We start from the raw sequence: 21,448 nt of genomic DNA, 5'->3' as shown, positions 1-21,448 counted from the left end.
AAAGTAGTGCACAAAGAGGTTAAAAAAAAAAAAAAACAACTCATGATAGGGGTCTTAAAAAATATTTCTAGTTTCGTTTTTTCTGTTCTACATATAAATGCTGTCTTCTCGCTTCCCTTCATATGTAAATCTTTTTCCCTTTTCAAAAGCTACTTCAAGCCCCATCTCCAAGGAACTCTCCGTAGGTCCTTCACATCACCCCTAAGTTTGATCTAATTTTTCTGAACATCTACTTTCACTTATTGCCCATAAATTCATCAGCAGATGTATCTATTGCTTTTAAATCACTCTTTTGTTGTTGTCGTTTAGTCTCTAAGTTGCGTGTGACTCTTTTGCGATCCCATGGACTGTAGCTCCTGAGGGTCCTCTGTCCATGGGATTTTTTTCCCAGGTTAGAATACTGGAGTGGGCTGCCTTTTCTTTCCTCAAGGGATTTTCCCAACCCAGGGATCGAACCTGCATCTCTTGCACTGGTAGACGGATTCTTTATCACTGAGCCACCAGGGAAGCCCAAATTACTGTTAGTTGTAGTTTATAATTAAACGATTAAAGTTTATCACTATTACGCTTTTAATTGCGTGTATGGTGGCACTAGTGGTAAAGAATCCGCCTGCCAACGCAGGGCACAAGACACAAGAAACGAGGATTCAGTCTCTGAAGCAGGAAGTTCCCTTAGGGTAGGAAATGGCAACCCACTCCAGTATTCTTGCCTGAAAACTTCCACGGACAGAGGAGCTTGGTGGGCTATAGTACATGGGGTCACAAAGAGTCGGATGCAGCTGAGTACGCATGCATACTGTCTTTCCCAAATCAATTTTAAGCTCTTTGAGAGAGTATTCTTTGCTTTATGTTGTTCCTGGTCTTTAGGACAGTATTTTTATTTGCATGTTTATATATTTGTTTTAATATCCTTTCTTTTTTCCTTCCCTTGTGTTCTTCCACAGACATTGATTGAGTGCCTACCATTTATGTTTATGCCTTAGTATGCATTGGATATTGACAATGAAAGACTGCCTAGAGAAGAGCTTATAGAAATGATTCTCAAACTGGTGGACATAATAATACCTTAAGGAGCATTGTTAAGGAAGTCTTTTCCCATGTCTTACACCTAGAGACTCAGGGCTGGTACCAAGGATCTGTACTTCTTAACACCAGGTGATTCTCATGCTGGGAGCTCACAGACTTTGAGAAGTCCCAGTTATAGGTGAAGGGTGAATGCACCATAAGCTGATCATCATACTGCTGCTACTGCTGCTAAGTCGCTTCAGTCGTGTCCAACTCTGTGTGACCCCATAGACGGCAGCCCACCAGGCTTCCCCGTCCCTGGGATTCTCCAGGCAAGAACACTGGAGTGGGTTGCCATTTCCTTCTCCAGTGCATGAAAGTGAAAAGTGAAAGTGAAGTCGCTCAGTCGTGTTGGACTGTAGCGACCCCATGGACTGCAGCCTACCAGGCTCCTCTGTCCATGGGATTTTCTAGGCAAAAGTACTAGAGTGGGGTGCCATTGCCTTCTCCGGATCATCATAATCATATTTAAAAAGTCTTGGCACTTCCCTGGTGGTGCACTGGCTAAGACTCCACAGTCCCAGTGCAGAGGGCCCAGGTTCAATCCCTGGTCAGGAAACTAGATCCCACATGCCACAACAAAGACTTGGCACAACCAAATAAATATTTTCTAAAAAAATAATAATAAAAGTTCCTATGATGGCAACATGTTCCAGGTATTCATGGAATCCAGTGGAGAGTCACCAGCTGAAATTAGAGAAGCCAGAGGAGTGATGTCATCATTGCTGCTTATGAATAAATACTTGCTCTATGAATAAATAAATGACTATTTCAATTTAGAATTGGACTGAAGTAGTGGGAACCCTGGGGCTCTATGACCCTGAGCAAGTTCCTTAACTTCTCTGAGCTTGAGTTGAGTGACCATGTGTCAGGGTATTCTCAATGCTGGTGCCATTAGATTGGTTTCAGCTACTTAGCATACTTTACTACTTTCTGTCAAGAAGTCATAGGTGAGAGCTGTGAAACAATCTTTGAATTCTTAAGTATTTTTTTTTGTTTTAAATACAGTGTGCAGAAGGAGAGTCTGCCCTGATTCCCATGGCTTCAAAGGGTCTGTTTCACAGGGACCTAATCTGAATTCATCTGGACGTGAGTTTGAGCAAACTCTGGGAGATAGTGGAGGACAGAGTAGTCTGGTATGTTACAGTTCACAGGGTCGCAGAGTCGGACACGACTTAGCAAGTGAACAACAGCACCAATCTAAAAAGCAGTTTCTCAGTCGATAACTCTAGTTTTGCAGTTTTGAATGCTTGATGTGGATCCATCCTTCCATCATGTGGGTACATGACTGCCTCCTCTGGTTTCTGATTGCCCCCTCTTCTGTGAGCTGAAATGTCTGTTCTCTTCTCTGTCTCTCTACTTACCCATCAGGCTACTTTTGTCCACGTAACATTTCAAAACCACTGGCATGTTAAAGAAATGAACCCTCAGAGAGGCCCCGGTAGCTAGCTCGAGCCCCAGCAATAGATGCAGTATCTAGCCATTTTGACAAAAAAATTTCATATTATCATAAAGCTGACCATATTCCCACCTTTCTAGCTGTACTGTTTTATGGTCAGAGTTTGGATGACTTACAAGTTTTTTAGGAAGACCGAATATGTATGTTGGCTTCTGGCACTTGCAGAGTGGGATTTTGATTTAAAAGACATGAAAAAGCACGTTTTGGTTACAGTATTTTTTGTTTTTTTAATTTGTTTTTAGAGATGACCACAACTGGGTTATTTCCTGGAAATACAGCCGTAATTGTGACGTCCATAGTAGCTTTCTACAAACTTGTGACAGCTGTGACATTTGGTTTCCCTGGCTTCGTGTTTCATTCTCTCTCTCCCTGGTGGGTCCTATCTTGAACCAAGTCAAGCCTTTTTCCCCTTAAACTCCACTCTCAAGAAAGAAGCTGTGACTAGAGGAGGAAGTTGCAACATGTGATAAAAGGCATAGCAGGCAGCAGGAGTAGGGTGTGTTAATGAATAAAGGAGTAAAACTACTGCACTGCAATCAATTTTAAAAAGTGAAAAAAAAAAGTGAGTTTATCAGCTTGTCATTCATTTGTAAGACAGTAAGAGGACTGAGTTTCCCTCCTCCCCTCCCCACCCCCCGACCCTACCCTGAGTTGAAGATTGCTTTGCTGTTGTGTAGACTCATTGTTTTTTTAGATTAGTATCTAACAGTGTAGATGATAGATCTATGCTGGAAATGATGTTACCCTAGTCATATAGTTTCTGAACTTCCCTTTCCTCACTGAGTCCCACTTGTTACAGAATACTAGGGCTGATGTTACATTCTAACTCTGAGTCAAAACACATTAAAAACATCCTAAAACAGAGGACTTTCTGCTAGTCCAGTGGTGAAGACTTTGCGCTTCCACCGCAGGGGTCGTTGGTTTGATCGCTGGTTGGGGAACTAAGATCTCATAAAAAGAAATCCCCAAATAGTCAATTAATCTGTGTCCAGTTCAGGATATATTTATCATTTCAGAAAATACCCATATTTTGAGAAAAAAAGGGGAAAGCAGGTAGACAGAAGTAATTTTTTTCTAGATCAGTGTCAACATGGGAACAACTAATCTATTTAGAACCGGCCAACATAATCATCATTGGAGAGAGTTCTTCAACTAAACAGGTGTGAAGAGTAGGGTGTATCTTGAGTGTGTTGCTAGTTAGGGTCCCAAAACATATGGCATAAGACATCCTTGAACAAAATCACAGACAGTGTATGCTCTGTGCTTTTAAGGCAGATGCTATATATGATTTTTACATGGTTTCTTTGATGTGAGTTGTCATAATGTACTTTATCGTATCCAAACCAAAAATAGTGACCCTGGCCTACAAAAATTATATACAGGCATTTTAACATACAAAGAAATAGAAGAAACCCAAACTCTTTGTTAGTTTCTAGGACTAACAAAGAGCTTCCAAGCTGCACCTGGCCCTGAGAGTCTAATTTGGATACATGTTAAACTGCTGTTGGAGAAGAATTTTCCTAGAAAGGATGGCTTTCTTGTTTCTGATCATCCCATCTCATTGTTCTGTGACATCTTTCTTTTTCCTGTTGTCAGTTAGTTTAAAATGACTCAGTGGATTCATTTGTGTTAATGTGTGAAGGGCACAACCAAGGACTGTGTGCTTTTTAGTTCGTAGCAGATACAGTCCATTTCTCTAATTATATCTAGACAAAGAGCTTTGGCAATCACTCTTTTGCTTTTCAACAGTGAGAAAACTTTAAGAAAATTAACCTTTGGAAAAAAGAAAACAAATAACCCTATAAAGTTGTAGCCAATGACTTTTTCATGTCTTTATCCCGGTGCCTAAGGTGCTTAATCATTTTTCACGGATTAATTAATACATATCTGCTGTGTGCTAAGTCGCTTCAGTCATGTCTAATCTTTGCGATTCTATGGACTATAGCCCGCCGGGCTCCTCTGTCCATGGGATTCTTCAGGTGAGAATACTGGAGTGGGTTGCCATGCCCTCCTCTAGGGGTCTTTCCCCCTAGGGATCAAACTCGTATGTCTTACGTCTCCTGTATTGGCAGGCAGGTTCTTTACCAATAGTGCCACCTGGAAAGCCCAATATAGATCTAGACACTTTATCTTCAACTCCAGTCTAATGTAAGCTCTCCAGGAGCAGGGAGTTCTGCCCCTTGTGTTCACTGCTGTGTCCATGGCACCCAGAATGCTGCATGGTACCTAGTATGTGTGTTTTTCATCTCCATTCCTAGTGTTGAATGAATGAGTGAAGGAGTGAAAAGCACTTCTTAACCCTCACAACAGTCAACGATATGGTAATTTCTAATTCATATGATCAAGAACCTCAGACTAACATAGCCATGTTCCAAGTAAAAGCGTTCTCATGATTCTGCAAAATGTACACTTATTTTTGTAATATTCAAGTAGTTTTATTAAACCAAAGATAACAAGAGAACCTCATCTTTGTTGGGTTATATTAACAGTAAAAGAATGAATTATTTTGACAATTAATTGATAAATTCTTAATTCTCTATGGTGGGCAAAATATTGTGCTTGAGTATATTAGAAATAAAATTTAGAAAATTTACAAACTAGTTTTTCTCCTCATGAGCAGCATAGGTAAAAGGAAACACACAAGACTCATTTTTTTTTTTTTTTAAACAACAAAGTCAACAGCAGTCTGCTTGTTTTTTCATTAGATCTATGAGGTTTTCTCTTTTCTATCACTGTCTTCAGATATAACTATCACAAGGTGGGTTATTCGGTAGGTTTCCCACATTCTTGTGTGTGCTCTTGGATTGTGATCTAGCCTTCCTAGTCTGCTGTGTCTCAGCTTTCCCAGGTGTCAAATTGGCCTAACGGAGCCCATCTACTAGCAAGGAGGGGTATGAGACTTAATTAGCAAACAGCTGGAAAACCCCTTGAGATAGCTCTTTAAGTCAGAATGGAAGTGCATTGTTATTAATCATTATTATTATTGTTATTATTTTTAAATGGCTCAGAGCCATCTCTAAATTTAGTAGTAAAATGAATGCATCTAATAATTCTTCCCATGTACATGATCTGTGGTCATGCATTTCACAAATTAAATGGCAGAATACTTGTAGGATATGATTATAATGATCCAAGTAAATGATCCTCAACCAGTTCAAAATTATGTAACTAAGACCCCAAGGAGCTAAAGCAAGCACTTTGTTTTGTTACCTTTCAGCTTCTTGAATGACCCATTTTGTGTAAATTTATATGAAAGGGGAAAAAAATTAGATTTTTTTTTTCTATTAACTTGGACTTTTATGTGTAATTAGCTGGGAACTGGGGATGGGTGGGTCACCTCCTAATTTCCAAATACGTCTATCTGTGGCACCTTGTCCATACTATACATAGAAGCTGTTCTAAATGTGATTGTCTTAACGTCCTATCAGTTACTGAGTCAAGCTTAATTTGTGAACTTTAGAAGTCAGAGAGTTTCAAACATCCTTTGAAAAGATAATCATGTGAATCATACATGTGTCTTATTTTTCTAGTTGTTGTTCCCTGGTCTCTTCCAGTACCCTTCTGTCAAGAAATGCTTTTGGGTCTGAGTTAGGTTGTGTTGCAAGTCGGTGGAGAGTCCGTTTCTACTGAGATCATATGCCTTTAGCTTGAATTATCTCAGGCAGACATCCTGGCTAGGTGCAATGCAAAACTCAGAGGGTGCAAGCCTGAGAAGACCTAAGGCTGGCAGCCCACTAAGTTGGGGAGGAAGAAAGAAAAGGGAAATTCTATCTTTTCTGGTGCTTTTCCCCGTCTTGGTTTCCCCACAGAAAATCAATAGCGTGGTCGATAGTTGGTTTTGAGTTGTTCACTACATGCTGGAGTTTTTCTGATGTAAACCTTTGGTGTCTGGACTTCAGACATTATAGTGTGTCAGGGAAGATTTGATAGCTGCCACAGCCCTCCTGGGTTACATTTTATTCCCTGTGACAGCCTTTGTAATGTGAGAGGGGAAGTACAGATCAATTTTTACACCATTTAGTTGTTGGGGGAAATTTTTTTCCCCTGTGAATTGATTTGAAAAATTTACCCTATTTCTTCTAAACAGCAATAGAATGAGACCTTTTTATTAAAGAGTTTATTAAAAAAAAGAATATATTCAAATAAAAAGCAATTCAAGCCTTGCTCTGAGTTGTTAAGACTCCGTTATATCCTGTTCAGAATTCCTCAAATTCCTTTTGCATGACTTGGAATGACACTTTTAATTTTAAATGTATCCATTTGGGAAAACCTGGTGTCCTTCCTTAGCAATACTGTGGGATGGTGATATCATAAAGAAGATGGCACAGTGTCAAGTATAATGCTTGAGTGGTTTAATGCAGCTTTTGGTTTCTTTGAAACTCTATGGTGTCATTTATGGATATTGAATAACTACAGATAATTAATAGTCATTATAATTTTCTGTTAAAATGTCTTAATTTTCATTTGAATGCTTTCTATTAAATCTCTTGTTATTTGAATTTGAAAATCATTACATTTTTCTTCCACAAATGAGGGTTTAAGTTGCTTACCTATATTTTTCTTTCATTTTAATATTTATTTTCCTTCAACATAATAAGTCTTATCAGAATTACCCTTGAGAAGCTGTAAGGTAACCTCTAGTATATTTATATTCAGTGAATACAAGATGAAAAAAAAATTGTGTTTGTAAGATGGCTTCAAATTTTGAAAGATAAATTTCTAAATGGAATGAAAATGTTTCTGTAAGATTATGTTGAAACAGCATCCTACAGAGGTGCAAATGCTGTGTCTTTAAAATACTAAATACATTTATTTGAAATAAGGGCCAAATATTTGAACAGTGATATTTAAGCAGGAACACTAGAATCAAGCTTCTTATTCTCAGTGTTAGATATCCATCATGCTGTATTAATTGAAAGGATTTGGTATAATCTCATAAAGAAACAGGCAAACTCTGGGCTTTCCTCTCTAGTAAAAATATATCATTCATGTCTTCCATTACTGTGCTATAATTATGGTAAGTGAAGCAGAACGGAATCGATAGAGCAATTTATCAATGCATTCCAAACTATTCTAGCACCGTTTACGTCATCTACTGCAGATACTGTCATTCAATAAAGAGACATCTAATAGTATCAGGATTTTGGACTGATCCGTTTCAGCGTAATGTTTTCCTATGTCATGTTCTAATTTGGATCATCATTTAATTAATTGTTTCACTCTGTATGATATTATGTGAAGTAAAATAGTTCCTGAATTGAATTTCAGTAGAAATGTTAAAGTTTAGTCTTAAAGTTTAAAAATACTGCAGTATTACAAACAGTGTAAATAGTGCATAGATTTAGCCTTTTAGGTGCTGTGTGGAATTATATCACAGTTGAAACCAAGATAGAAGCCAGGTATCCATCATGCCCTCAAGATACTTTAAAATTTAAATAACAGATATTTGGTTGGGGATATTATTTAATGACTTGAAAAATTTTTTTGATATCGCAAGAGTCAAAATATTTTAAGTTTTATCATATTTATGATTTAACAATAATTATAGACTCATAGAAAATTGAGTTCATTTAGATTTTTTTCCCATAAAACCATAAACAATATGGTCTTTTTTACCATAAATGATCCTCTATAATATGATATTAAATACTTACAACATTGAAGGGAAGATACTAAATTGTATATTAATATGTTGTTTATTTTAGTAGGGAAAAGATATTTCAGATTGTTAGATTGTTATGTTCCTTTTCCATATGGTGGTAAAATTGCCATCCAGTGTCATGTAGTTAATTCAACCTTCTACAAAATGATATGAATCTGGTAATGATGCCAAAGTCACACCAGTGCAATATTATCACTTTTATTTCAGGTTTGTTGCCATCAAGAAATGTTTTGATGGCAGAAGTTATTTTTGGTTGAGTCAGAAACATTGAAACTTATGGAGAAAGAGTGAAGTTGACTATAACAGCAGTGTCAGAAAATACAACTCTTAGTTTTGGAAAAATAGTATTATGTACAAGTTTTCTCTTTTTGCTTTCTTTTAGGCTAGTTCTTAAGATGACATTTGTTCTTGTCTTTTGGGTAATTATATTAAAGGTCCTTAAGATAGTGTCCATGAACTCATAGGGCATTAAGTAGGACACAATCTGACATTTTGGAATCATTCTCTAGAATTGTACTTCGTGGGGTGTGATGACAGCCCTTCTCCCTTCTATTTTATATCTTGAAATTGAACTGGCTTGTGAATGTTGTGACACAAATTGTGGCTATGTTTTTGGCCATCTCTTTCCTTCTTCATACCCTCCACTTTCCTGCTCACTGGTGTCCCTCCAGGATTGATTTTTAAGAACTTGTGTGCTAAAGGGTTAAAGAATCACATTTTCAGCCGCTTCAGCGTGATGTATTTCAGAAAATTGGGGTGTCATTTACTTTGGTGAAGATGTTATAAATTGGTTGGTTGGCAAGATTTATTGAGGGTTAGTCTACCTGATACCACACTGTATTGTTGAATGTGGACTATTTTTAACTAGCCTTCTATTTAAACAGTGTCAGCGAATTCTGAGCGCCTGCCAAACACATTCTCAAAATGGTTGCCAAGCTGTAAGATGGCTGCCAAGGTCTGAGCACACCGAACAGGTTCAAAATGGTGACCAAGTTCACAGGATCTGCTGGGCAGATTCCCCCACTGCCACTCTTAACCACCCCCCTCCCCAACACACAACTACCACCCAAAAAGGAAGGGGAAAAAAAAGCCCGAAGATGCAAGACTTGGCACCAACTCCTTGGCACGAGTGGTTGTAGTATCATCCAGAGATTCAAGTAGTCACCGTGTATTCCTTGCATCCCATGCTTGGCAGAAGACTATTCAGGGGAATACGTGAGGTGAAAACACCACCGTAAAACTACATGGCCATTTTCTCCACCTGATCTAATATGCACCAAATAATTCTTTAGAAAGGGGTTGGGTGGGGGTAGGGGGAGACTAGACGAAGCAGCGCTTTCAAAGAGCTTTCTAACCGAGATCCAAGAGCGTTAACCAAGGCTTCGGGCTGTGCCTTTTTGTACTGCCTGCCTTAAGTGGCACAAACTTTATATACAACAGGTTTAAGATTTATTTTAGTTTTGCATTTGTTTACTTAAGTTTATAGCAATTGCTTTCTGGCAGTTGTGCTACTTAGCAGATTGAAATAAAATCATAAGGGTGAATTAAAACATACTGCTGTTAGTGCTGATTAGAATTTTAGCTTAGTGTAAATACCGGATGCAGGGTCCAACTTCTCAGACACTTGGCATGAGCTCAACAGGGATCTCCAGGCTACACAGGAGACAGTGTGTGTGTGCTTGGATGCTTTTAACATTCTTGGATAGGTGGAGCAAACTACTTCTGCTGGCATGTTAGTTCATTGTGCTGCCTGCATAATGTGCTTGGGTTCCAAGGTAGACAGAGAAGCTGGGGAAATCACAATAAGGGAAAAGAGCTGGAACTTGAAAAGCAAAACCTGGACAAAGGATTTTAATTAGACCCTGTGAAGTTAGTACTGTGTGTTTTGGTTATTAGATATAAATAACTAATGCTGAACAAAGTAGCAGTGTAGGGTTTGTGGTATTTTGAACAATGACCTAATGGTGAGTATATTTCTACAACTTGTTAAAATTCTTCTCTGTGTGACACGTTAAAAAATATGCTTGGTGAATTAACTTCTCCAGGCCGTCAGTTTACTCAGGGAATTCCTTAAATAGGTCTTCTGTTTTATATCAGCTGTGGGCTAGGTTTTATATTCTGATGAAATCCTGAATTCCTAAAGAGAATTTTTAATTGATAGATCATTTTATTAAATACTTAAGTAGCTATACGAAGAAGCTGGTTGTCATGAAGGGCATGTTTTGTTTTGTGTCAATCAGTAGTGGAATTGGCTAGTGATAATATTATAGTAATGTGGTTTATATAGTTTGAGCTCTTGGCAGTCAGCAGTTTTAGGATTTGTTCAGTCATGGAGAGCTGTTTAGTAGGCAGGTTACACTTGGTATATACTCTGTTGTAAGAGGTAGCCAAGAAATGTGGCTTCTCGGTTCTTTTATTATTTTTTTTAAACTGATATCAGTAAAAAAAAACAAAAAACAAACAAAAACAACTTTGTGTTTAGTTAACAATGACTGTAGCTCTTGTAGTTCTTTTCTAGTCTTTTCGCTCCTGGTAGGCATTGTCAACCAAGGCTCAGCCAGCCATTCAATAGGTGAAACCAAACGTTATTGACGGTGCTGAAATTTGAACTTTGCATCCTTCAGTGTAAAAGATCAATGCCCATTAAGATGTTTCAGCTCTGAAAGTTTCAGCATAGAGCTACCTAGGCTTTTAGAGGTTAGCTGGGCAAATGTGTGTGTGATATGAAAATTGCATTGCAGATGCCTTAATGTATATTTACAGAGTACATTTGCAATGTTACATGATATTACAAATGTAAGCTAGTTTAATTAAAAACATTTCTTGTAATTCTTATGTATTTTACTGTGAGTTAATGACAAGGAACTTGAGTAAAACCTTTCTTTCTGAATTAAAAATCAGGAGTTCATGCCTCTTTACAATGAATCATAGTACATGTGTAATCTTCAAATTAGGAATGTATAAGTAGTACTGATTATTACCTGTCAAATTTTCCCATTCTTTTCTATTATGTATTTTTTCATTGGCAGTTTATTTAAGTGAATGATATTGTAGTAGAAAGGTAAATATGAAATCCCTAGAAATATTCTATTTTTGCTTTGCTCATATTATGCCCATGAATATGTAAGCAAATAGAATTTTTTCAGGTTGCCTGAAACATGAGGTAATTCTAAATTTTGTAGTATAAAATGCCATTCAGGCAGTGTTTAGGGAGGTAGAATAAAGCAGAGTGTTGTTAAATTAACAGATAATTCAGCATTCTTGCTTCTGTGAAAAACAGTACTTTTCAATATTTTTAAGAAAAACTTTGCCACTGTACGACATAGTCCATATTTTCGGTTAGTGAAGTACAAAATCATTTCTTCAGGAAATTTTTCTATTAGTCCTTCCAAAGTGAATATTTTAATTTCACAAGATTGTGTTTTAAACTCATGTTTGGTCTGTTTGGCATTTTACCCTTTCTTTACATAGTATGCACGTATAATTAGTACATGGGGTGTACGTGTATGCTAGTTCTACCCACGTATGTATAGAGATATAAAATTTACTTTCTATATAGTAGCTTTCTGCATAGGGCAACCCAAACAGCTGTTATTCCTTTTTATAGCTTCTTTAATCTATGTGCCAACAAGTCAGTTTACAAAATCTGTTTTGTTGATGACTGCTGCGATAATAATTGTGGTGTTTTGTGGCTTGGCAAAAGGCTGGGGTCTCCTCTGAGGACTCGTGCCAAAGGCTTTGAAGGGGTTGAGGTGGATTCACTGCCAAAATGAGTCACCACTCTCTATTTTATTTAGTGTCCTTCTGCCAAGGCCTTAGACACTTTCTGTTTTCATTCTTTTGTAGGCTTTCCTCCCCACATTGTGGTTTTCTTCACAGCCAGAGGCCTGGGTCTGCCAGGATAGGTGAGAGAAACTGGCTGCCCTTCACTAAACGCCAGTGTGCAGTGGAGTTGGAGGGATGGGGTTAGCTGTTGTGTTCCTTGAATGAATGTGAGTTTAATTATACAGTATGAATCCTAAATAAAATGATGGATAATCTGGTTCACTCTAATCACCTGGATTTGGGTTAGAAATTCTCAGCAGAGTAGTTATTATTTATTTTAAAGTAGCATCCAAATAATGTGACAGTGTTTTAATGCTTTTCATAATTGATTGTTGAAAACCTTAGATTATTCACAAGTACTGGGTGCAGGCCCAAATCTTGAATTTTTCTTCAAACAAAAGAGTACCATCCCCTTCCTTTTTAAATGCCATAATATTTTGCTTCAGATAAACTATTTTATATACATGCCCCGTAGTTATCAAAGAATAATCCTAAAAACTTTATTTCTACCTGTCTAGATTTAAGTTCTCACTGATAAGTGGACTCTGAACTATGAACTGCCAGTTGTTATCTAAGATATATTAGAGATTTAAGTATTTTTTCTTCCTTAAATTCTTTTAATAGATTGAGATAAGTTGGACTAAATATCCTCTCGATAGATTCTTCTAACTCAGATATGTTATACATATAGAAAGATGACTGGGATAAATCTGAATCTTCAGAATATAAGCAAAAATGGTATTTTGTACATTCAGTTCAGTTCAGTCCAGTCGCTCAGTCATGTCCGACTCTTTGTGACCCCATGAATCGCAGCACGCCAGGCCTCACTGTCCATCACCAACTCCCGGAGTTCACTCAGACTCACGTCCATCGAGTCAGTGATGCCATCCAGCCATCTCATCCTCTGTCATCCCCTTCTCCTCCTGCTCCCAATCCCTCCCAGCATCAGAGTCTTTTCCAATGAGTCAGCTCTTCGCATGAGGTGGCCAAAGTACTGGAGTTTCAGCTTTAGAAACTTCCAAAGAAATCCTTCCAAAGAAATCCCAGGGCTGATCTCCTTCAGAATGGACTGGTTGGATCTCCTTGCAGTCCAAGGGACTCTCAAGAGTCTTCTCCAACACCACAGTTCAAAAGCATCAATTCTTCGGCACTCAGCCTTCTTCACCGTCCAACTCTCACATCCATACATGACCACAGGAAAAACCATAGCCTTGACTAGATGGACCTTTGTTGTACATTACTGTTGTTTATTTTTGTTCAGTCCCTAAGTCGTATCCAACTTTTTGCGACCCTTGGACTGCATCATACCAGGCTCCCATCACTATCTCCCGGAGTTTGCTTAACTATATGTCTGTTGAATTGGTGATGCTATCCAACCATCATTACTATGAGGAGTACTTAATTGGACCTTTGATTACTTTGGCCCCAAATATTCAGATGACTTTTTTCTTAACTAAACTTATGACACCATCCTAAAAGTGAATAAACTGTGTATGCAGAAGTAAATTGACGGGCATAGCTTTTGCTTTGTTAGGTACCCATTCATTGTGTTATATCTTTAAACATGGTCTACATTATAACATCCCCTGAAAACATTTCCATAACTATAAAATATATTTTTCAAAGTTCAAAGTCCTAACTGTGGGACATCAAAATACTTTCCATATATTATGGCCTAAGTTTTGTTCCTTAGGAAAGAAAAATGCCATAAAATGACTTTGACACTTTGTTTACAAAATAACTACTATTAATAATTGATTATTATTCCTTATAAATATTTCAGTTAAAATGTATAATTATATAAGTGAGGAGTCTGAGATAATATTAGGATAAAAATTGATGTAATCGCATCCTGCAAAGGTTAGTGGTGAGCATTCTGATAAGTTAATGTATGTGAAAGCCCTTTAAACTGTAAAATATTATATAAATATCAAAACTTTTTTTTGTTTGTTTTCGTAAACTCTGGATTATCAAACCCTTTTCTCCATGTATCTTCTTTACATTTCATTTTCATTTAAAACAGCAAAAATAAGTAGAAATAGTTACTAAAAACCTATTGTCATTTTGTGATATAAATTTACTTGAAATTTAAATACTTAGAGTTCAAGGCAAGACTCCAAGACTGAAATTCTTCTGGATGATCTATAAACCACTCAATCCCTGGTTAATGCTCAAACCATGTGAAAAGTTCCAGGTGAAATTCACTTTGAGCCTTGTCTGAACCCCATAAACTGAGTGGAGTCCTGTAAACCCTGTGCAAACCCCAAAGAATCAAAAATAACGAACCCTAGTGCATTTCATTAAAACCCACTGTTTCCTAGTGGCTGCTTTAATGTGCCCCAAATTTGAAGACAAACTTTGCATTTGGAAGTGAGCTGTTTTATTTTGGAAAGGTTTTGAACTGTGGTGTTGGAGAAGATTCTTGAGAGGCCCTTGGACTGCAAGGAGATCAAACCAGTCAATCCTAAAGGAAATCAACCCTGAATATTCATTGGAAGGACTGATGCTGAAGCTGAAGCTCCAATACTTTGGCCACCTGATGCAAAGAGCTGACTCATTAGAAAATATTCTGATGCTGGGAAAGATTGAAGGCAGGAGGAGAATGGGACGACAAGGATGAGATGTTTGGGTGACATCACTGACTCAATGGACATGAGTTTGAGCAAATTCAGGGAGATGGTGAAGGACGGCGAAGCCTGGCATGCTGCAGTCCGTGGGATTGTGAAGAGTCAGACACAACTGAGCAACTGAGCTGAACTGATGAATCATAAGATGCTTAGTACTTAGATATAGTTATCCTATTATGAAGTTCCAATAATAATACTAGTTCAAAAGAAGAACAGGTGCCTCCTTTCAAGTCTTAATATTCCCAGGATCCCTCAAAAGTCAACCAGGAATCGAACTGGGGTCTCCTGTATTACAGGCGGATTCTTTACCAACTGAGCTATCAGGGAAGCCCAAGACATAAATAGGGTAATAGTAATGGTTGTCATCCTAGTCATGGTATTAATAGTAGAGATCTTCATCAACATTATTTTGAAAGAGTAATGTTGTCTTGAATAAATCCTGAACCTTTGTATCAAATACTTATCTATCCTTTATTATGACAGTGTAAGTTGAAGGGAGCTAAGTATTATTTGTCCTTTTATGCAAAAGGGAACAGAATCCCTGATTAGTGAAGTTACTTGGCTTCTAATTAGTTGCATGACTTAAGATGCAGGTAGATTAATCTTTTGGGGCATTGATCTCTTCTAAAAAATGATTTATTAGATTCCTTTCAATTCTTAAAAACATCTGGAAATGCTATTGTTGTCGTTTAGGAAGCCTGTCCCCCAAAACAACAGTCTTTGTGTCATTGTTCATTAAATCTATTTTGAAGATGAGGTGACTGATCTGTTGAGGACACATTATAACTCACTGGCCTCACTTTCCTTTATTAATCACCATAGTCAGAAGTATAATAGTTATCACACACCAAATGCTTCCTCTACCTTGAACATCATGTGCTGGTCTCTCTCCATCAGTTAGCTCACTGGTCTTTCTGTAGTTCTTCATTAGTAGCCTTAGTATCACTTAGTAGTATCACTTACTGTATCAGTGATTCTATTAAGTTGACTACACATTTTGTATGACTATTTTTACAGGTCAGTGTCCTTGAGTATTCAAGAATTCTAAAATCATTCCTTTTGCCTGTAAATGTTGACAGCTACCCAAAATGAGGACTCTCTTTCAATCTCCTATCGAGTTTGCTTTGAGTGTCAGTCTTATGATGAATTTGGTGAGGATTAAGTGATTTTCATACATTTGTCTGTGCATTCTTTCAGCTATCCATATATCTACTTGTGTACATGTAACCTTTTTTTCTGGCGAAAGCTAGATGAATGAGGAATCCTCCTTGTCTTCAAGAGGTTGCAACTTACAAAGTTATAGATCCACCATGAAGAGTGTCAACACGCACCTTAAGTTCCTCACCTAAATGGCACTGGGAAATATTTTCAGATAAGCAAATGCTGAGTGAAGTGTGTGCTTTACAGACTTTCATGTTTCATCTCCAAGTAAGACATGGCACTCTGAAGAATTGGGCTTTTAGAGTATATGTGCTTAGCTTAGTTCTAGATGCTAAAGAATGTCGTAAATAGCTGCTGAAATAGTCCTGTGTCAGCCATGAACAGTACTTTTGAAGCAGTCACTACATGCACTGGGCTCTGTCTGTTATAGGATCTGCTCATTAAAGCTACTTGCTGGGTCTTTGTTCATGTCATGCAGACCTCGTGGCAGGTGTTAGAGCTGCCAGCCTGGCACAGCCCGTTGGGTGCGTGCTGTAATTGCTCTTGATGCCACCCTTAATGGGTGGGGGAGGAAGGCAGCATCGTGGGTGAGGGGTGGTGAGAGGGAGCCCTCGGGCTGTTTCTGACATCTGGTCACCACTGCTGTTTCACTGCAGTGTCTGCTTGGTGCCTACAAATATTGGACCCTTGAGTTGAGTTTGCCGCCACCACTGGATTCCTTGCAGCTATCATTATTTCACAGCTGGGCAATGATTTTAGCTTAGAAAGGGATTATTCATCTCAGGGCCAAAAATAGTGCACTGCCAACATGACCCTGAGAACTTTCTTATGTTTATTAAATGAGAGAATAAGTATCCTCATGACCTCCTTTAATTAAGTGTTTCCTGGTTTTGAACTTTTTTTTTTGCTAGAATGTTATCTTCATCATTATTTCTAACCTTATAAAGGATTAAATTTCCTCTTCAGGAGTTTCACATATTTCTTTTATGTATACAAGGTGATAAGTAAACATGGATCTGAGGAAATTCTGAAAAATCTTATTCAGCCAGCATTTACCACGCCCTTGTCTGTCAGCCCCTGAACGAGATGCAGGGAAAAGAAAGGCCAGACTTCAACTTGCTCTCACTCTAGCAAGAGAGACAAACCTATACACAACTAACCACAACACTGGGCAGAGTGATTCAAGTGAAAATGAAGTCAAGGGTGTTCCAGTCTGGGTATGGTTGTGCTTTGTGTGTACAATAATGGAAGATAGTCCTTTTCACTGAACACTTGGGTGAGATGGATTTGAGAAAACTTCATGCACAAAACTTCTCAATGCACAAATTAGGCAAGTCCCAAATACGAATGCACTCTTGCAAGGGAGGATTTCAGGCTGTCCGGAATCTCCAAACTTGAGTTTGTCCACAGTATTGAATTAAAGGGGCTTTCCAGACGGCTCAATGGTAACGAACCCACCTGTCAATGCAGGAAATGCAGGTTCCATCCCTGGGTCGGGAAGATTCCCTGGAGAAGGAAATGGCGACCCACTCCAGTATTCTTGCCTGGGAAATCCCATGGACAAGGGAGCCTGGTGGGCTACAGTCCATGGGGTCACAAAGAGTTGGACATGACTAAATGACTGAACATGCATGTGTGAGGAATGCTAACACAGCAACAGCATACACACTGAGCCCCCACTCTAAACGCACATGGAGAGAGAGCACTAAGGCTTAGTGATTCTGCAAATATAAAGATGGCATTTTATGGTCCCTGAAGTGATATATTATTGGAGGAGCATTCATACCATTTTGTTTTAATTGATTCTATCTCTTAAGTATGCAACCAATCTGCGTATATCTCCTTTTAATTATTTATTTGAGCTGTGAGAGAGAAGTCAGTAATCATTTGGCGATCCATTCAGATACCTTCAAAGGAAGGTATCCATCTTTTATCTGACAGACATGCTGAAAGATGTAAAACAAAATATTTTTATTTAGTGATTTCATCACTATTCTTTGTAGTGCAAACCATTTAAAAACGCAGCTTATGCAAGATGCTCAGTAAGTATTTTTGATTGAAAAAAAATGGCCACAAGAAAAAAACTGGTCACAAGAATTAAGTTTATGAAATTGAGGAAAAGGCTAGAACATAAGATAAATAAGATAAATCAATGAATAAATTCTCTTCAGAAGGAAATCAGATATTGTAGTTAGGGTGAACAGTGAAATAAACCCACTGTAAGAACATTAGCCAACACATTTAAGTGCCTTCTCTATGCTTATTATGGAAAGCGTGACAGAAGGAGGTGGAAGAAATTTATCAGAAATGAATGGTATTTATTACCATGTTTTTGTTGACAAGTTTCAGTACACAGGTACACTAGTGAAATAAAGGTTGAAATTATCATGGATAAAAGCTTAAAAAAATACACTTTTCTAAGAAAATATTTGTAAACTGTGTTTCGTTAATACAAGTACATAGAAAGCATATGGAAGTTTTCAATCTATTTTCATAGAATTTGTAAGATGCTGGGTAAGATGTACAGGTCCTTGTCCTAGTCCTGTATGTTGAAAATGATTGTTTTAATTGGATTACTTCTTTGGAAAAAAGACAAAGAGCACATTGCTAAAAGCTTCTGGAAGCCGTTTTCCATATTTGTAATAATATAAGTGCTAGAAATGTGCTTCCATTATATGCAAAGGCAATAATGCCTTCTGTAAGTATAGAGTCTCTATAAGACTTTTATAATATTGTCAATTTAAATTCAAGTAGACAAAAATAATTTTTAACTTCAGATAAGAGGACCAGCTCCTTTCTGCTTTGTAGTTTTTTGACCACTCTTTCTAATTCGGTTCCAAAGAGCAACTTAAAAGTCCCTTTTTATTTAGTTAAAAAAGAATGTTTGTTTCTTTAAGTGCTGTGTCAGTTCTATATGCCCTGGATGGTGTGTGTCATAAATGTAATTTCTGCATGATTGGCTGAATTTTTCACTTTTAGCTAAGATGTCTGCTGTAGCCCTATACTTGGGAATGTTTGTGTTGAGAGATAACTTGGAATTTATTACCTTACTTTTAAGAGTACCTCTGATAATATAGATATAACAGCTTAATTATAATGTTCCATCATCTGTATATAGGCATGTACATGAACAGAAAGTAAATGGCCTATGCCATGTAATATGTTTCTTTTCATGATTTTATTTTAAACTTTACAGTGTTATTTACATGACCAGACAAAATTTGAAATTGTAAGACAACTATGGGCCAGTTAAGTGCCTTTTGAAATGTCCTTTGAGATAATGAAATGTTGTATAGAGCATTATGAGTGTAAAATGAAAAGGCTCTCTTTATCTCTTTTCTAAAGCCATGTCAACTTTTGCTTTCATAATATACCATTGAAAAAGATATTATACAAATATATTATAAAATCTTACCGTGAAATTTTTTTCTTGCAAGTAGGGAATTATGCACCCTACCAAAGGATAATTAATATTGAGAAGCTCATTGAAAACCTGTGTGGATTTGGTTTATATGAACTATAGATTGATGAAAGCTATTTTACTTTTGGATACTCCACAAATTCCAGACATCTCTTTCTGTCTTTTCTATGTATGAGAAATCCATACACAACAGAGGAAGGATGGAAAAGATGGAGAGCTTTCATTTCCCTTATTTTCACTTTTGTTTCATCCTCCCGTGCTTGTTCTTTGTTTAAATAAACTTTTGTGGCATGTCTTTCACACATCATCGCTCCTTGCTTCAAAGGCTTCTTTTAATAACTTAGCCCTGGCTCACTTTCTTTTGCATATGAAATTGATTTAACCAAAGTGTGTGTGTGTGTGTGTGTGTGTGCATATATGTGCACTCCAACATGTACACACACATCTGTACAAATAAAAATTTCACTGGAAAGGAAAGCCTATGCTCTCTGGTTTACTTTAAACACATGCCACAGACCCTTGTTGAAGTGAGAGAGCCTAAGCTTGGAGTCAGTCTATTTTTGAGATCCAGATTTTTCTCTCAGTGCTGTTTCAGTTTCTTCAATCTGAAATAAGGAGAATAATATTTGCTTTGCAAAAGTTTCTGGGAAAGTTACATGCATGTGAATAACTTGGCTCACAGTGCTGACCATTCTTATTCAAGCAGTTGGTAAATCCTTGCTGTTTCCATCATCATCATATAGGAATATACTTAAGTAATATGTTTATTTTGAAGTTGATAAGAAGTTAACTGGTAATAAGCAGAAAGTTGAAGTTAATGCTTTTTGTTGCTGAACAATTAAGTACAATCACGTGAAAAGTGTTAGCTATATTAACCTGAAATAATTTTTTAAATGACAGTATTATCTATGTGATTTTGAATTGTCAAACCAAATTATGTTAAAATGGAAATAAAAATTTCCATTAACATAGTGTCTCTAATTAAAAAAAAATGTTTCACTAAATACAAATTTAAATCAAGACAGAAGTAATGACATGCTGATGGTTTTACAAAATGACAAAAATATAAATAAAGTTTATAACTTGAAAATACTATATTAGGAGCTAAACAGTCCAATTATTTTTCCTGTTCTTGAAATACAGTTAAATCAATTTAATTATTTCCTAATTTTAAATAGAGTAACTCTGAGAAGTTCTAGTTATTTCTTCCATTATTAGAAATTAGAGTTATACCAGAATTCAGAGAAAGGTATGTTTTTCAATCTTATGTCCCACCAACAAGCATTATGCATCAAGCATCAATGCCTTCTCATAATATCCACTCAATAACGATTTGAATTTTATTTTCGTTGGGTTGACCCTCACTGGAGAAGATCTGTATTAACCAGTTCGCAAGACTAAGACGTTTTCCCTTACACCAGCTGGTGCCTGGAGCGTGCTGAATCCTAAGGGCCAGTCGTTCGCTGCCGGCACAAACTTGCACTTTTGTTATTAGTAGCTGTGTGCCTACCAAAAGTTAGTTTCATTATCCTTAGACCTATTTATACTAGTATTATTGGTATTGTTATAATTTAATTAAATTTATGTGATTTCAAAAAGAAAAAGGAAGTTTTATTTCTGTGAAAATAAGCCATTAGCTTATTAAAGGTGAGTTACAAAAATGTTTTTGTCATGTGTGGGTGAGTTTTGTAACGTGTGGGTGAGTTGTCTCAATTGTAAAGGGAAATTTGTAAAACTATAAAAGGATCCTGTGCTTAGATTATCTTAGAAGTATGTTTAGATTCTCCCTGCACTTAAAAAATCTTATATAGGTGTGGTTTATATAAGAAAGATGCTGCATTTAGCAGATATTAAAGTTAAGGCTGTATTTCTGTATAGAAGGACTGCCAAGAAATGTGCATATGTCTTTAAAGTTAAATTGCTTAAGGTGTGTATGTCTCATAAAAATTTATTTTTATCCGTTTTAAAAACTAACCAATCAACTACTAGCTCCTTCCATATTGAAAGGGAATGCTTCTATTCTATTTCTTGTTCATATTCTTTTCATAGATTTAGAGATATTCTGGGTTTTTTTCCCCCAACAAGGAAAATCAGAGAGAATTGGCAGATAGGGTTCATATCCTGGGCTGTGAGACTTGTAAAGGGTCAAGACCTGAAATTTTTCTGTGGGAGTTGATATGGTGAGGTTGGTCAGTTCCATTTAAAAAAAAAAAAAAAATCATCCCAGG

General features: G+C 37.1%; 1 protein-coding gene across 4 annotated transcripts in view; it reads left to right on the top strand.

Annotated features, from left to right (window-relative positions):
• Positions 1 to 21,448, top strand: part of NFIA (nuclear factor I A) — a 399,012-nt gene that overhangs the window by 156,909 nt on the left and 220,655 nt on the right. The window contains exon 3 of one of the 4 annotated variants that reach the window (XM_070780245.1): positions 1 to 21,448. This exon is cut by the window's left edge and continues 131,752 nt beyond it. The exons of the other annotated variants lie outside the window; for them this stretch is intronic. The gene's annotated coding sequence lies outside the window, so the exon portion shown is untranslated. 4 annotated transcript variants of the gene reach the window in all.

The sequence above is a fragment of the Bos indicus genome, chromosome 3 (assembly GCF_029378745.1).
Source record: "Bos indicus isolate NIAB-ARS_2022 breed Sahiwal x Tharparkar chromosome 3, NIAB-ARS_B.indTharparkar_mat_pri_1.0, whole genome shotgun sequence".
NCBI classification, from domain to species: domain Eukaryota; kingdom Metazoa; phylum Chordata; class Mammalia; order Artiodactyla; family Bovidae; genus Bos; species Bos indicus.
This window is presented reverse-complemented; position numbering and strand designations above follow the sequence as displayed.